Consider the following 13,165-nt stretch of genomic DNA (forward strand, 5'->3'; position numbering starts at 1 on the left):
ACAAGTTAAAAACCCCTCTGGTTCACCAATGTCCTTTTGGGAAGGAAATCTGCCCTCCTTACCTGGTCTGGCCTACATGTGATTCCAGACCCACAGCAATGTGGCTATCTCTTGCATGCTCTCTGAAATGGTCTAGCAAGACAATCAGTTGTCAAGAACAGTTGGGGATGGGCAACAAATGCTGGCCTTGCCAATAACACCCATGTCCTATGACAGACTGAAAAAAACAAGACAAGCAATGATCCTAATTTCTAAATGCAAGTCCTTGTCTTTCCTATTCCTTTGTGTGGGAATCTGAAATTTGCTAAATATAGGTGAATTAATTTTAATTTAAGACCTGATTCATTGTTGAAGTTTTATACTGTGTTGCAGACTGACCTTCCTAGTGCCTGCTAACCTCTGAAACTATTAAAAAGAACAGTACAGCACAGGAACAGGCCATTCGGCCCTCCAAGCCTGCACCGATCTTGATGCCTGCCTAAACTAAAACCTTCTGCACTTCCGGGGTCCGTATCCCTCTATTCCCATCCTATTCATGTATTCGTCAAGATGCCTCTTAAACGTCGCTATCGTACCTGCTTCCACCACCTCTCCCGGCAGCAAGTTCCAGGCACTCACCACCCTCTGTGTAAAGAACTTGCCTCGCACATCCCCTCTAAACTTTGCCCCTCGCACCTTAAACCTATGTCCCCTAGTAACTGACTTTTCCACCCTGGGGAAAAGCTTCTGACTATCCACTCTGTCCATGCCGCTCATAACTTTGTAAACCTCTATCATGTCGCCCCTCCACCTCCGTCGTTCCAGTGAAAACAATCAAGAGTTTATCCAACCTCTCCTCATAGCTAATGCCCTCCAGACCAGGCAACATCCAGGTAAACCTCTTCTGTACCCTCTCCAAAGCCTCCACATCCTTCTGGTATATAGCCATTTTAACCCATTATTAAACCTGTTAGAGTTTTGTGAGGATGTAATTAGCAGAATAGATCGGGGGAACCAGTGGATGTGGTGTACTTGGATTTTCAGAAGCCTTTCAATAAGGTCCCACACAGGAGATAATTTTAAAAATTACAGCACGTGGGATTGGGGATAATATACTGGCATGGATTGAGAATTGGTTAGCGGACAGAAAGCAGAGTAGGAATAAACGGGTCATTCTCAGGATGGCAGGCTGTGACTAGTGGGGTACCACAAGGATCACTACTTGGGCTCTAGCTATTCACAATCTGTATCAATGATTAGATAGGGACCAAATGTAATATTTCCAAGTTTGCTGATGACACAAAAGTAGGTGGGAATGAGAGTTGTGAGGAGGATACAAAGAGGCTTCAAGGAGATTTAGACAGGCTAAGTGAGTGGGCAAGTACATGGCAGATGGAATATAATGTGAAAAAATGTGAAGTTATCCACTGATAGGGAAAACAGAAATGCAGAGTATTTCTTAAATGCTGAGAGATTGAGAAGAGGGCTGTGGAGGCTGAGTCATTGAGTATTTTCAAGACAGAGATCGATAGATTTCTAGATATTAAAGATATCAAGGGATATGGGGATAGTGCGGGGAAATGGTGATGAGGTAGCAGATCAGCCATGATCTAGTTGAATCGTGGAGCAGGCTCGAGGGGCTGAATCGCCTACTCCTCCTATTTCCTATGTTCCTATTTCCCCCATAGGGCAGTCTTGGTTCTACAAACATTTGCAGAACCATCAGCAGAGGTTTTTTACATAATCGATCTAGTTTTTTAAAAACTTGACTAAAATAGCCTTCCACATCCAGAATTATTTTGAAATATTTTTGGCACAATGTTATTTGGCTTACAGAGGGAAAAGTGAGGGAATGGAAATCAGAAGCATAAATTAAAAAATGTTTTAATTCATTCGTGGGACGTTGGCCAGGCCAGCATTTATTGCCCTTGAGAAGGTGGTGGTGAGCTGTCTTCTTGAACCGTTGCAGTCCATGTGGTGTAGGTACACCCACAGTGCTGTTCGGAAGGGAGTTCCAGGATTTTGACCCAGCGACAGTGAAGAAACGGTGATATAGTTCCAAGTCAGGATGGTGTGTGACTTGGAGGGGAACTTGCAGGTGGTGGTGTTCCCATGTATCTGCTGCCCTTGTCCTTCTAGGTGGTAGAGGTCGCGGGTTTGTAAGGTTCTGTCTCAGGAGCCTTGGTGCGTTGCTTCAGTGCGTCTTGTAGATGGTACACACTGCTGCCACTGTGCGTCGGTGGTGGAGGGAGTGATTGTTTGTGGATGAGATGCCAATCAAGTGGGCTGCTCTGTTCTGGAAGGTTTCGAGCCTCTTGAGTGTTGTTGGAGCTGCACCCATCCAGACAAATGGAAAGTATTCCATCACACTCCTGACTTGTGCTTTGTAGATGGTGGACAGGCTTTGGGAGACGGGAGGTGAGTTACTCGCTTCAGGATTCCTAGCCTCTGACCTGTTCTTGTAGGCACAGCATTTATGTGGCTGGTTCAGTTCAGCTTCTGGTCAATGGTGACTCTCAGGATGTTGATAGTGGGGGATTCAGCGATGGTAATGCCATTAAACATCAGGGGGAGATGGTTAGATTCTCCTTTGTTTATGTGGCATGACTGTTACTTGCCACTTATCAGCCCAAGCCTGTATGTTGTCCAACCAGCAGATAGTTTTCCCCCTGATTCCCATTGACTCCAGTTTTGCTGGGGCTCCTTGATGCCATACTCGGTCAGATGCTGCCTTGATGTCAAGGGCAGTCACTCTCACCTCACCTCTTGAGTTCAGCTCTTTTGTCCATGTTTGAACCAAGGCTGTAATGAGGTCAGGAGCTGAGTGGACCTGGCGGAACCCAAACTGAGCACAGGTGAACAGGTTATTGTTAAGCAAGTGCTACTTGATAGCATTGTCGACGACCCCTTCTATCACTTTCCTGGTGATTGGGAATAGACTGATAGGACGGTAATTGGCCGGATCCTATTTGTCCTGCTTTTTGTGCACAGGACAAACATGGACAATTTTCCACATTGCTGGTTGGATGCCAGTGTTGTAGCTGTACTGGAACAGCTTGGCGAGGGACACGGCTAGTTCTGGAGCACAAGATTTCTGTACTATTGCCAGAATATTGTCAGGGCCCATAGCCTTTGCTGTATCCAGTGCCTTCAGTCGTTTCTTGATATCACGTGGAGTGAATCAGATTGGCTGAAGACTGGCATCTGTGATGCTGGGGACTTCAGGAGGAGGCCGATGGATCATCAACTGGACACATCAGACTGAAGATGGAAGCAAATGCTTCAGCCTTGTCTTTTGCTTTGATGTACTGGGCTCCCCCATCATTGAGGATGGGGATATTTGTGGAGCCACCTCCTCCAGTTAGTTGTTTAATTGTCCACCGCCATTCACGACTGGCTGTGGCAGGATTGCAGAGCTTAGATCTGATCTGTTGGTTATGGGATCGCTTAGCTCTGTCTATCGCATGCTGCTTATGTAGTTTGGCACGCAAGTAGTCCTGTGTTGTAGCTCACCAGGTTGACACCTCACTTTGAGGTATGCCTGGTGCTGCTCCTGGCATGCCCTCCACTCTTCATTGAACCAGGGTTGATTCCCTGGCTTGATGGTAATGGTAGAGTGGGGGATATGCCAGGCCAGGAGGTTACAGATTGTGGTTGAGTACAATTCTGCTGCTGATGATGGCCCACAGCGCCTCATAGATGCCCAGTTTTGTGTTGCTAGATCTGCTCGAAATTATCCTATTTCGCACAGTGGCAGTGCCACACAACACAATGGTAGGTACCCTCGGTATGAAGACGGGACTTCGTCTCCACAAGGACAGTGCAGTGGTCACTCCTATGAACAGATGCATCCGCAACAGGTAGATTGGTGAGGATGCGGTCAAGTATGTTTTTCCCTCATGTTGGTTCCCTCACCACCTGCCGCATACCCAGTCTGTCAGCAATGTCGTAGAGAAATACAGCACTGAAACAGGCCCTTCGGCCCACCAAGTCTGTGCCGACCAACAACCACCCATTTATACTAATCCTACATTAATCCATATTCCCTACCACCTATGCCCTTTCCTATCCTGAGTGGCGTGAAACAGGGCTGTGTTCTCGCACCCACACTTTTTGGGATTTTCTTCTCCCTGCTGCTTTCACATGCATTCATGTCCTCTGAAGAAGGAATTTTCCTACACACAAGATCAGGGGGCAGGTTGTTCAACCTTGCCCGTCTAAGAGCGAAGTCCAAAGTACGGAAAGTCCTCATCAGGGAACTCCTCTTTGCTGACGATGCTGCTTTAACATCTCACACTGAAGAGTGCCTGCAGAGTCTCATCGACAGGTTTGCGTCTGCCTGCAATGAATTTGGCCTAACCATCAGCCTCAAGAAAACGAACATCATGGGGCAGGACGTCAGAAATGCTCCATCCATCAATATTGGCGACCACGCTCTGGAAGTGGTTCAGGAGTTCACCTACCTCGTCTCAACTATCACCAGTAACCTGTCTCTAGATGCAGAAATCAACAAGCGCATGGGAAAGGCCTCCACTCCTATGTCCAGACTGGCCAAGAGAGTGTGGGAAAATGGCGCACTGACACGGAACACAAAAGTCCGAGTGTATCAGGCCTGTGTCCTCAGTACCTTGCTCTATGGCAACGAGGCCTGGACAACATATGTCAGCCAAGAGCGACGTCTCAATTCATTCCATCTTCGCTGCCTCTGGAGAATACTTGGCATCAGGTGGCAGGACCGTATCTCCAACACAGAAGTCCTCGAGGCGGCCAACATCCCCAGCTTATACACACTACTGAGTCAGCGGCGCTTGAGATGGCTTGGCCATGTGAGCCGCATGGAAGATGGCAGGATCCCCAAGGACACATTGTACAGCGAGCTCGCCACTGGTATCAGACCCACCGACCGTCCATGTCTCCGCTTTAAAGACGTCTGCAAACGCGACATGAAATCCTGTGACATTGATCACAAGTTGTGGGAGTCAGTTGCCAGCGTTCGCCAGAGCTGGCGGGCAGCCATAAAGACGGGGCTAAAGTGTGGCGAGTCGAAGAGACTTAGTAGTTGGCAGGAAAAAAGACAGAGGCGCAAGGGGAGAGCCAACTGTGTAACAGCCCCGACAAACAAATGTCTCTGCAGCACCTGTGGAAGAGCCTGTCACTCTAGAATTGGCCTTTATAGCCACTCCAGGTGCTGCTTCACAAACCACTGACCACCTCCAGGCGCTTATCCATTGTCTCTCGAGATAAGGAGGCCAAAGAAGAACATTAATCCATATTCCCTACCACCTACCTACACTATGGGCAATTTTTATAATGGCCAATTTACCTATCAACCTGTAAGTCTTTGGCTGTGGGAGGAAACCGGAGCACCCGGCGGAAACCCACACGGTCACAGGGAGAACTTGCAAACTCCGCACAGGCAGTACCCAGAACTGAACCCGGGTCACTGGAGCTGTGAGGCTGCGGTGCTAACCACTGCGCCGCCCATGTCCTTTAGGACTCGGCCAGCTTGGTCAGTAGTGGTGCTACCGAGCCACTCTTGGTGATGGACATTGAAGTCCCCCACCCAGAGTACATTCTGTGCCCTTGCCACCCTCAGTGCTTCCTCCAATTGCTGCTCAACATGGAGGAGTACTGATTCGTCAACTGAGGGAGGGCGGTAGGTGGTAATCAGCAGGAGGTTTCCTTGCTCATGTTTGACCTGATGCCATGAGAATTCTTGGGGTCTGGAGTCAATGTTGAGGGTTCCCAGGGCAACCCCCTACCGCCAGTATACCACTGTGCCGCCACCTCTGGTGGGTCTGTCCTGCCGGTGGTACAAGACATACCTGGTGATGGCGGTGTCTGGGACATTGTCTGTAAGGTATGATTCCGTGCGTATGACTGTCAGGCTGTTCCTTGACTAGTCTGTGGGACAGCTCTCCCATTTTGGCACAAGCCCCCAGATGTTAGTAAGGAGGACTTTGCAGGGTCGCCAGGGCTGGGTTTGCCGTTGTCGTTTCCAGTGCCTAGGTCACTGCCGGGTGGTCCGTCCAGTTTCATTCCTTATTGACATTGTAGCGGTTAGATACAACCGACTGGCTTGCTCAGCCATTTCAGAGGGCATTTAAGAGTTAACCACATTGCTGTGGGTCTGGAGTCACATGTCGGCCAGACCAGGTAAGGACAGCAGATTTCCTTCTCTAAAGGACACTAGTGAACCAGATGGGTTTTTACAACAATCGACAATGGTTTCATTTGACTAGCTTTTAATTCCAGATTTGTTAATTGAATTCAAATTCCACCTTCTGCCGTGATGGGATTCGAACCCAAGACCCCAGAGCATTAGCCTGGAGCTCTGGGTTACTAGTCTAGTGACATTACAACTACGCCACCACATCCTCTAAGCACGTGCTAAAAAAGGTCTGCAAAAATTGGGATTTTTTTTTAGCTGTCAATGTGTTCTGTAGCTTTATTGGGGTACGGTAGTGTAGTGGTTATGTTACTGGATTAGTAATCCAGAGACGTAACTAATGATGTACAGACAGGATTTCAAATCCACCATGGCAGCTGGGGAATTTACTTTTAATTGAATAAAGCTGGAATAAAAAGCTAGTCTCAGCAATGGTGACCATGCCACTACCGACTGTCGCAAAAACCCATCTGGAAGGAAATCTGCTGTCCTTACTCAGCCTGACCAACATGTGACTCCAGACCCACAGCAATGTGATTGTCTCTTAACTGCCCTCTGAAATGCCCTAGCAAGACAGTCAGTTGTATTCAAGAAGCCAGCTCACCACCACCTTCCCAAGGGCAATCCGGGATGGGCAATAAATGCTGGCGTTGCCGGGGACGCCCACAACCTACAAACAAATTTTTAAAAACTACCTTGCTTGATGTGGGATCTTTAGCATCTTGACTGGGAAAGTTTTTTTCTTTGGTTTTGATTGGGAGGGAAGAAGGTGATAAATGGTCTTGAATTCCAGTTGTGGCCCTAACTTTCAGTAATGAATACCACATGTTGCTGAGACACAGACTGTCATTCATTATCTTTAAATTGGATCTGTTAGTGCAGTTTCTATAAAGATGTTCCTTTTTGGAAAAAGGGATTGAAGCCAGTTAAGTTGAGCAGGAGAGCAGCATTACTGTCCTTGTGAAGAAGTCCTGGTCTTGTTCCCTTTTAACAAGTACCAGTCTCCAAACCTGCACAAGAATTGAAGAAACAGCTCGGGTCACACGATCTACAAGATGTGGATCTATGCAGCCCTGTCAAGAGTTCATTTGGCTCACTTCTGATCCTTGTGTTCAAATCCCTCCATGACCTCACCCCTCTCCATCTCTGTAGTCACCTCCAGTCCTCAACCCACCGAGATCTCTGTGCTCCTCCAATTCTGGTCTCTTGAGTGTCCAGGATTTTAATCCCAGCACCACTGGAGGCCGTGACTTCAGTTGTCAGGGCCCTAAGCTCTGGAATTCCCTCCACCTTTCTGCTTAAAACATATCTCTTTGACTAAGCTTTTTTTTTCACATCGAGGGGGCCTTTATCCCTCAGGCCCCCTTTATGTACATATTTACAGTTTTAAAATAACTTTATTAAAACAGATAAATAAACAAAAAAACTCAAATTAAAATGCCATTCTCGGCGTCGAAGCTTTTGGTCACCTGTCCTAATATCTCTTTATGAGGCTCAGTGTTAAATTTTGCTTTGTAACGCTCCTGTCAAGCACCTAGGGACATTTTACTACGTTAAAGGTACTATATAAATTCAAGTTGTTGTAACTTTAATGTGGATCAATGCAAAGTACCCAGGAGTAATACTGGTCAAGGTCAGATGTGTCACACTGCACTCATTCTGACTGATCCGTTATCCGGGAATAATGGTGAGGGGAATTCTCTGCTTTAGCGGAGATTGGAAAACTGACAGTAGTAGAGGTGCCCCATTTCCCCCCAAATCAATGCACTGGTAGACAGTCCCACCACTGCCAGGCTCCCCCCCCCTACCCATGCACTGATTTCCATTTAATTTCTCTGGTGTGTTAAAACTTGGTTGCAAAGAAAAATATTCATTTTTTCAAAATGAAAGTCAACAACTTTTCGATTGAGGCCTCTTTCCCAACGCCTCCCAACTTTTTAAACATTCTTTTTATTGATTCTCTGAATGTGGGCATCACTGGCAAGGCCAGAATTTATTGCCTATCCCTAGTTGCCCTTGAGAAGGTGGTGGTGAGCTGCCTTCTTGAACCGCTGCAGTCCATGTCGGGTAGGTACATACACAGTGCTGTTAGGAAGGGAGTTCCAGGATGTTGACTCAATGACCGTGAAGGAACGGCGATGTAGTTCCAAGTCAGGATGGTGTGTGATTTGGAGGGGAACTTGCAGGTGGTGATGTTCCCATGCACCTGCTGCCCTTGTCCTTCTAGTTGGTAGAGGTCGCGGGTTCGAAAGGTGCTGTCTAAGGAGCCTTGGTGAGTTACTTCAGTACATCTTTCATTCACAGTTGTGGCTGTTCTTGGGGACAGGTACAATCGTAGAGTTACTGATGGATCCCACTTAATTCATATCTTAAATGGGGTGTTCTTTTTGTATCTTCTCTTAGTCGTATCTGCCATGTGCTTACTAATATTAGCTGAGAGGACTGTTGGCTAAAGTTAACAAGATTAATGGAATAAAAACAAGAAATGCTGGAACCACTCAGCAGGTCTGGCAGCATCTGTGGAGAGAGAAGCAGAGTTAACGTTTCGGGTCAGTGACCCTTCTTTGGTCACTGATCCGAAACGTTAACTCTGCTTCTCTTTCCACAGATGCTGCCAGACCTGCTGAGTGGTTCCAGCATTTCTTGTTTTTATTTCAGATTTCCAGCATCCGCAGTATTTTGCTTTTATATAAGATTAATGGAATACCTGGAAATACTAAGGTTTTCTGATCGATGTACAGCCATGATGATGTGAGGCTTCCTTCTCTAAAGTGGTGTTGGAACACGTGCTTAAATTCATATCGAGAGCCTTCACAGCTGAATCAAACTGCGCAGTTAGTATCCGTGCAAAAACCAAAAGCACCTCACCATACGACAAGATGTGTGGTGGAACTATCTAATTAGAATTCTCCATGAATACTATAAAGATTCTGTGTCTCGCCCCCAGAGAATTAAGATATTCTTGTAGTTTTGCCGCACCATTGATGCCACGGAGACTGCCAGGTTTTGAGCCATTTCTGTGTCGCTGCATTCAACCACCGGCATGTGGGTTTACACCAGCAAGTTCGCATAAACACATCCGCTCCCCTAAAGACAGACTTCAAGACTGTTCTCAAGTTGTTTAGACTTTTGAGGTTTCCAAGTTTCTGATGCATCAGATGCCATTTTGAAACTTGACCTGTCAAAGGAAAGTTGGCATTGCGGGTAAGGTTATAGATTTTGGACTGGTTGGGACAGCTTTGAAATGTAACTGCAATGAATGAAGATTATTTTCGTTGTCGAAAGGAATTTGTAAGTTGCCTGTTCTAACAGATGCAGCTGAAGGATTATTATAAAAATGTTACTGGGAGAAAGTTATCAGCCACAGTCATGTACGAATAAAGGAGAGCCAGCACAGGCACGTAGGCTGAATGGCCTCTGTCTGCATCATTGTATGAGTTGCTTTTGAAGCCTGGGAACTATTGCAGTTGCATGACTTAAAAAAACAGGAAATGCTCAGTATTGGTGTGCAAACTATTTCATTCATCACATGGTGATGTAAAGCCAAGAGTGAGTTGGAAAGGGGATGTGAGAGTGAAACAGCTGGAAGAATATCATTCCTATTGAACTGTTACTGTGTTTCCTGTCTACTGTGTGGTGGCAGATAATACAAACTCAACAGCAACACCTTGAATTTATGTAGTGCCTGTGATGTCGTAAAATGACCCAAGACCCTTCACGGGAGATATTCAGAAGGAGATATTGGGGACAGGAGACCAAAAGCGTGGTTAATAAGGTCGGTTTTAAGGAGTGTCTAAAAGGAGGAGAGAGAGGAAGAGAGTTTAGGGAGGGAATTCCAGAGCTTAGGGCCCAGGCAGCTGAAGGCACGGCCACCAATGGTGGAACAATGGAAATCAGGGATGTGCAAGAGGCAGAACAGAATTCTGCTTCAGCAGCTTGTAGCTCTGATTGTCTGGATTAAAGGTGCGAGCCCCATTCTTTTGTCAGCATATGTGAGCCTGATTTCACAGAACTGAAAGGTCAGCTTACTCGTTGGAATTTGTAACTTTCTTCCCAAGGCGTGTTACTCATTTTGAGTTGCAGCCTCTTGTTTTTGTTTAATATTCTGTGTGATCCATATTTAAAGGGCAGAGTACAAAGGAGCATTAAAAAAATCGTGCATTCCTGCTGGGTTGGTGGTGCTGATAAAATGACTGATTGTAGTTTGCTTTGCTCCGACTGAAGGAATCTCAAATATTTGAATTGTTTCATAAATACCGGCACAATATATTTACATATGTTCTGATGCATTTAAACCAGTTCTTTTCTAGAATATAACCTTGAGTTATTGTTTAATAGATGCAAAAAGTTACTAATTTAACTTGCTCACCCAAGGCATAATTTAAAGAGTAATTAGTTGTGTTTTGAATGGAATGTTTATACAACAGTTTAAAATTATTTGCCTAATTCGTGTCCAAAATGAAATGATAATTTCATAGATTGTACCGCACCGAAACAGCCCATTCGGCCCAACTGGTCAATACTGGTGTTTGTGCTCCACACTCTTCCACCTTTGCCCACTCCTCCACCTTTGCCCACTCCACCACCATCTTTGCCCACTCCCCCTCCTTCTCACCCTGTCAATATTTCCTTTCTTCCTGATGTTGCCTGGCCAATATTTATCCCTCGACAAACACCACCAGTACAGATTATCTGCTCATTTCTGTCATTGCTGTTTGTGGGAGCTTGCTGTGCTCAAATTAGCTGCCACATTTGCTTACAATCCAACATTGACTGCACTTCTGAAGCAGAAAGCTTGTCTGACAGAGCAATTGCAGCTGGAATGATGGAAACATTTACATTTCTGTAGTGTTTTTCATGACGACTGGACACCCCTTACACCCTGTAAGGTAGTTTTGAAGTATGGACACTGTTGTAATGTAGGGAAATGTGCAACCAATTTGCACACAGCGTGATCCCAAAAGCAGCAATGAGATAAATGGTCAGTTAATCAATTTAAGCATGTAAGAAATAGGATCAGGAGCAGATCATTCGGCCCTTCAAGCCTGCTCCAACATTCAACAAGGTCATAGCTGATCTTCTACCTCAACGCCACATTCCCACACTATCCCTTGATTCCCTGAGAGACCAAAAATCTGTCTCTCTCAGCCTTAAATATACTCAACGAGGGAGCATCCACAACCCTCTGGGTAGAGAATTCCAAAGATTCACAACCCTTTGAGTGAAGAAATTCCTCCTCATCTCGGTCCTAAATGATCGACCCCTTAACCTGTGATTCTGCCCCCGTGGTCTAGATTCCCCAGCCAGGGGAAACCACCTCTCAGTGTTTACCCTATCAAGCCCTTCAGAACTCTGTGTGTTTCAATGAAATCAACTCTCATCCTCCTAAACTCCAGAGTGTATAGGCCCAATTTACTCGGCCTCTCATCATAGGACAGTCCTGTCATCCCAGGAACAACTCAAGTGAACCTTCGCAGTATTGCCTCCAATACAAGTATATCCTTCCTAAGATATGAAGACCAAAACTGCAAACCGTACTCCAGGTGTGGTTTCACCAAAGCCCTATACAGTTGTAGCAACACTCCTTTATTCTTGTACTCCAATCCCCTTGTAATAAAGTCCAACATGCCATTTGCCTTCCGAATTGCTTGCTGTACCTGCATGTTAACTTTGTGTTCTCGTACGAGCACACCCAAATGTCACTGAACATCAACATTTACAAGTGTCGTGCCTTTTTAAAAAATGTCCGGCTCTTCTATTCTTGCAACCAATAATAAGTCTATCCATCTTTATCTTGAAGATACTCAACAATTGAGCATCCATAGCTCTCTGGGATAGAGAATTCCAAAGATGCACATTGAATGAAGAATTGTCTCTTCATCTGGAAAAGTGTGAAGTGATTCATTTTGGAAGGTCGAATTTGAATGCGGAATACAGGCTTAAAGACAGGATTCTTGGTAGTGTGGAGGAACAGAGGGATCATGGGGTCCACGTCCATAGATCCCTCAAAGTTGCCACCCAAGTTGATAGGGTTGTTAAGAAGGCGTATGGTGTGTTGGCTTTCATTAACAGGAGGATTGAGTTTAAGAGCCGTGAGGTTATGCTGCAGCTCTATAAGGCCCTGGTTCGACCACACTTGGAATATTGTGTTCAGTTCTGGTTGCCTCATTATAGGAAGGATGTGGAAGCTTTAGAGAGGGTGCAGAGGAGATTTACCAGGATGCTGCCTGGACAGGAGGGCATGTCATACGAAGAAAGATTGAGGGAGCTAGGGCTTTTCTCATTGGAGCGAAGAAGGATGAGAGGTGACTTGATAGAGGTGTACAAGATGATGTGAGGCATAGATAGAGTGGATAGCCAGAGACTTTTTCCCAGGGCGGAAAGGGCTATCACCAGGGGGCATAATTTTAAGGTGATTGGAGGAAGGTTTCGGGGAGATGTCAGAGGTAGGTTCTTTACACAGAGAGTGGTGGGTGCATGGAATGCGCTGCCAGCGGTGGTAGTAGAAGCAGATACATTAGGGACATTTAAGCGACTCTTGGATAGGTACATGGATGATAGTAGAATGAAGGGTATGTAGGTAGTTTGATCTTAGAGTAGGTTAAAGGGTCGGCACAACATCGTGGGCCGAAGGGCCTGTACTGTGCTGTCCTGTTCTATGTTCTGTGTTCTATCTCAGCTGACCCCTTATTCTAAGTGTGTGACCCCATGTTTTGCTGTCCAGCCAGAAGGAAGCATCCTATCACCTTCTACCCTTTCAAGCCCCTCAAGAATGTTATTTATTTCAATGAGATCATCTCTTATTCTAAACTCTAGGGAATGTCGGCCTAGTCTATTCAGTCTCTCCTCAGGGGGCCACACTTTCACCCAGGAATCAGTCTAGTGAACCATTGCTGTATTCCCTCTTAGGCAAGTGTGTCCTTCATTGGGGAAGGAGACCAAAACTGTATATTTTAATGATGTTGGTTGAGGGATAAATATTAGCCAGGACACTGGGGAACTTGTTTGGTCTTTGAA

General features: G+C 45.9%; 1 protein-coding gene across 2 annotated transcripts in view; it reads left to right on the forward strand.

The window, feature by feature from the left end:
* The window catches only part of LOC137372626 (collagen alpha-1(I) chain-like), an 84,002-nt gene that overhangs the window by 27,689 nt on the left and 43,148 nt on the right, over positions 1 to 13,165 (forward strand). The window lies entirely within an intron of this gene.

Source organism: Heterodontus francisci, chromosome 8 (assembly GCF_036365525.1).
Source record: "Heterodontus francisci isolate sHetFra1 chromosome 8, sHetFra1.hap1, whole genome shotgun sequence".
Taxonomy (NCBI): Eukaryota; Metazoa; Chordata; class Chondrichthyes; order Heterodontiformes; family Heterodontidae; genus Heterodontus; species Heterodontus francisci.